This window comes from Charadrius vociferus, unplaced genomic scaffold, assembly GCF_000708025.1.
Source record: "Charadrius vociferus isolate BGI_N301 unplaced genomic scaffold, ASM70802v2 scaffold55, whole genome shotgun sequence".
In the NCBI taxonomy this organism is placed as follows: Eukaryota; Metazoa; Chordata; class Aves; order Charadriiformes; family Charadriidae; genus Charadrius; species Charadrius vociferus.
Genome location: NW_009648444.1, coordinates 2,519,978 through 2,524,396, shown reverse-complemented (window position 1 = coordinate 2,524,396; position 4,419 = coordinate 2,519,978). Strand labels below are relative to the sequence as shown.

General features: G+C 45.5%; 1 protein-coding gene across 1 annotated transcript in view; it reads left to right on the top strand.

Moving 5' to 3' along the window:
* The first annotated feature begins 1,060 nt into the window (after positions 1–1,060).
* Positions 1,061–4,419, top strand: part of GSTCD (glutathione S-transferase, C-terminal domain containing) — a 72,572-nt gene continuing 69,213 nt past the window's right edge. The window contains exon 1 of the mRNA XM_009885500.1: positions 1,061–1,097. The gene's annotated coding sequence lies outside the window, so the exon portion shown is untranslated. The remainder of the gene's footprint in view (positions 1,098–4,419) is intronic.

Here is a 4,419-nt window from a genome sequence, read left to right as displayed (position 1 = left end):
AATTATCTTTCAGAATTAGTTACACCAAAGCCACGACCCGATCCTTTGCAACACACCTGCTGCAAATTTCTCCCTGACGTTTCCTTTAAGAATGAAGAAAAAGCCTCTCATCTGAAAGTCACTCTTTAAAAACAAAATGCTTAAAAGAATAAAATGCCACCACCTTTTAACCCCAAAACATCTTCTGCTGTGGCTGAAACTCCTATGCCCTATTTTGTGCGTGCATCACTTCCATTTGCTTGGTCTGTTTCTGCCTCATTGAGGCCAGTGCCGCCTTCGTGACGGCGGTGCCGCGCCCGCTGCCAGTCCCTACCGCGACGGAGGAGCTGAACCTCCCCGGTTCACTGCGGCGCTGACAAGCGGTCGCGCTCACACCACCGCCAAACACCCGGGCCCAGCGCCTCCCGCCCGCGGGCAGGCCGGGCAGCGCCGCACGCCTCAGGGCCACGAGTGGGACCTCACGGACACGCTGCCCCGAGGGAGAACGGCGCGACGGGCTCTAGCCCCGGCAGAGCCCGAACGGCTCCGGGAACCCTCCCGCACCCGTTACCGCCCTAGTCCGGTTTCCTCAAGGCCGCGGCCCCCGGCGTGCCCGTGTGCCAGGAGGGCCCGTCCCTCCAGACGCCAGGCAGGAGGAGCGCCGGCACCCACAAGGGACAACGCGGCGGCCGCCTCGCCGGCTCCGCCCGGGCCCTCCCCGCGCCACAGGGAGACTCACCGCCCGCCTCGCCTCAGGACCGGGGGTACCGGCCGCCAACCGCGCGTACGTGCGGTGCGCCCCTCTTGCTCTTCCAAAACCCTCTCTTCCCGGGTCCCGGCGAACTCGCGCCTGCCCCCGAGGAGCCGCCCACCGCACTCTTACCGGAGAGGAGGAAGGCGTGCGGAGACAGCCACAGCCGCCGCCGCTGCTCGCCGCCCGGCCCCGGGTCCGCCGCCGCGCCGGTCCCCCCGCACAACCCGAGCTCCAGAGGCAGCCGTTCCGGGCGCGCGCCCCACGCTGTGGGCGGGGGGGATTGTGTGAGGGCCGGGGCGGGGCCCGGCGAGGGGCGCGCGCAGGAAGGGGCGGAGGCGGGGCGGAAGCGGCTGAGCCGGGCCGGGCCGGGCCTTATTGTCCCGCGGCCGCTGAGGGGGCAGTTTCGGGGTCTCCACGGATGAGGGCGGCAGGTCTCGGCAGCCCTGGGGAAGTCCCGGGTTTCTGCTTCCTGCCCGCCCGGGCTCCCGGGCTGAGAACGGCCCCGTCGGCCCCCTTTGCCGGTCGTTGTGTGTTTCGTGAAGGAGGGTTGGCTGGAAACTCCTTGTTGAGGTGTTTGTCGGTGAAGCCCGGGGGTAGTTGATGGCGGGAAACACGCTTGGAGCCTTCGTGTCGTTCGTCTGGCACTCAGTGACTTACGGCTAAGCTTTTTTAAAAAGAAAAAAAAAAAAAAAGAAATAAAGAAAAGGTTTCAGTGTTGACTACCAGGTCGGATTTTTGTGGGCTGACAAACTGTTGAGAGAAGCTTGGAGTAGAGGTTTTATGTAGTAGGTCTGCAAAGGAATTTTCACTCACTGGTATTACTTTCTGCGATAACTGAATTTTAATATGCTGTCTTTCTAAAGTTTGACTTTGGTTCTTCGTACCCTGTGTCTTACTTTCTTGATCCATAAACTTCTCTTACTTTACTGATAAACCTGCCTGAAATTCTGATCTGAAGCTCTTCATGAAAAGCTTGTATGCTTCTCTCTGGATTCACTTGAGGATGCAATGGTGGCCCTAAACTCATGCAGTAAATTGATCGCCTGCATAGAAATACAGCTCTAACCTCCAAAGTTATCTGCCTTAAAGCACAAATATTACTTTGTGCTAAGTTAAATATTTGATGGAGGAAAGCTACATTTTAAAATTACTTACTACATTGAACATTCTCAGATGTTAATGCGTATATTTAACAAAAGTTCTGTCTTACCATGTAATAATCAACAAATAAATGAGGTATTTTTCAGGAACTAAAAGGAAGACTGTGTTTATGTACTTAGTTATTTTTAATTTTTTAATTTTTCATTTTCCTGCAAAACATTTGTTTTTAAACCAGCAATTTTCTTTATTACATTGTTAACACAGTAGGTCAGTGAAACTAATTTAACTGTTGTTTAGTGCATGTTGAAAGGGAAGAGAAAACGGTAACAAACAGTACAATTAGTGAAACTTGTACTTGCTTAATGTTTATTATTTTTACATAGCCAAGGTAGTTTATATAGCAAAGGTAGACAACATTATTTATCTTGTCTTTAAGTTGCATTGCAAATCCTGTGATGTTTTTCTCCCTTTCCCTCTTTCAACAGTGGCTACTGTAAAATAAGGCCAATGTAGAATAAAAAAACATCTCTTCCCACAGAATTTACAGTCTAATTAGAGAAGGAAAAGTGCTGGGAAAAATATTGTGAGTAAATAGTGTAAAGTATTGTAGGTTTTTTTAGTTCTGAGTTCCATCTTTTGTTTTATTGTGTATGTCTGTGGCTGCTTTTGTCTTAGTAAGCTGCCAAAGGATTCATAAATTTATCGCATTTAATGGAAGGGTAGTAGTTATGTGAAAATACTTAAGTGAGAATGGACGACCAGGCAGGCTATTAAGCCTTTCAAAGGAAGGGCTGGGCATAAATCCACAAGCAAGATGTACTCTGCGGAGCCAAAATAGTGTGAAAAACAACTATCTTAAAAACAAAAAATATAGGAAACAAGGCTTTATAAATGTCTGTGCTTAGAGACAAGATGTTAGGTGGAATTCTCTGAAGTAAAAATGGGAGAGGGATGAGATATGGCAGTGCAAGAGTGTACAGTTCAGTTGGAATGACCTTGGAAGGCCTTATCTTCTCACAGGAAACAATTTAAGGAAACACAGGTAAAGTCAGTTATAGACAGAACTGGACAGATTCATTTTGGTTTCTCTTCTGTGAGAGACTTGGGTATAAAATTAGCCTGATTGCAGTTTTATATGGTGTTCGTAGACTGGAATTAAAAAAACCCACAACCAACCAAACAACAAAACCCTTAAGGAAAATGTCTGATTTCTAGGGTTGCTGTAGGACAGACTTCCTGTGTGATGTTGAGCTAAAAATTCTCTTTGTGCTTCAGCTTTTTCACATGTATAATGGGAATACGGGAAACTTCCACCTTTGCAAGGCTTTTGAGATGAATGTCTATGAGACATTCAGTTACTGTTGTGATGAGGGGACACTGAAGTTTTTACAGTAGCTAGTAATATAAATAAATCCAGACTGAATGCTTTGCTATTCTATTGAAATAAATATGTAATGAGTTGTAGAAGCCCGTTTTGTTAAAAATACTTTTAAAAGTTATTGTGGGAATTAAAGTATAAGAGTAATTCTGTTGATGTTGAAAAGCTCAATGTAAAAAGCAGAGTGGAGTTTCCCATTGCTAGCTCTCTTTACCTTGTAGTCTGAAAAAGGCTGTCCTTCTGGTCTGAAAAGTACCTAATTTTAAACATCCCCATAATTAGTATTTCCTGTTCTTTTCCAATTTGCTAGCTTCTCTCTAAACAAGTGGAGTAGCAAAACTTAAATTCAGGCAAAAGGTTAGGGGAAAATACTAGTTAACATGTCAGATTAATCGTTTTTGGTATATGGTTACCGTAAAAGAAAAAGATTCCGTGCTTCCAGTTGTGAAGAAATATTACAGTGATCTAGTCAAAGATGAGATAGTAGAGATCTGTGGCATAGAGACTTGAATTGCCAATATGAACCAGAACAAACTTCAATGCTTGGGCATTCTGACAGTGGTAGTGAATGCTGTTCTTGTGGTTTAGCGGGGTATATGGCAAAGCTTCTGTCCAGGGCAAAAGTCTTGTTTCTCGTATTAGCTAATGGACATTTTATCAATCTCTAAAATCTCTGTTACAGTATTTTAATAATGCTGCTCTGACTTTAGTAATTCTAGAAACAAATGTTGGATGGAGAAAGAGGCAAATCTTCTGTTTGAACAGTTACCCTGTAATTCAAGAGTGTGGCAGGTGGCTTTACATTGGTCGCTATTTGTCTGAGGCTGAAAAAGAAAAACTTTTGAGGTAGTTGCTGAATGGTCCGTTTTGTGTTGAAGACTTTTTTTGATGTCTGGGGGAGTAAGAGCAAGAGAAACCTGCTGAATTAGTCTAAATCTTCTAACTTCAAATATGAATAAAAAAAATTCTTAGGTTACCAAGGTAGGCATTTATTTGGCAATTGCACAGTCTGTATGAAAGTTCTGTATGCGTTCAGAAGTTAAACTTTCCATGTAAGTACTTTATGAAAAATAAAGGTGGAGAAGTTTTAGCAGTGCTTTCTGGAGTTGGTAGAGAGAGACAGCTGTGTATGGAAGTCAGAAAATGGGTGAAAGTGATTTACAAAAGATTTTCTCATCAATTGAGCTCAGGCCTTCCCTCCCCCCCC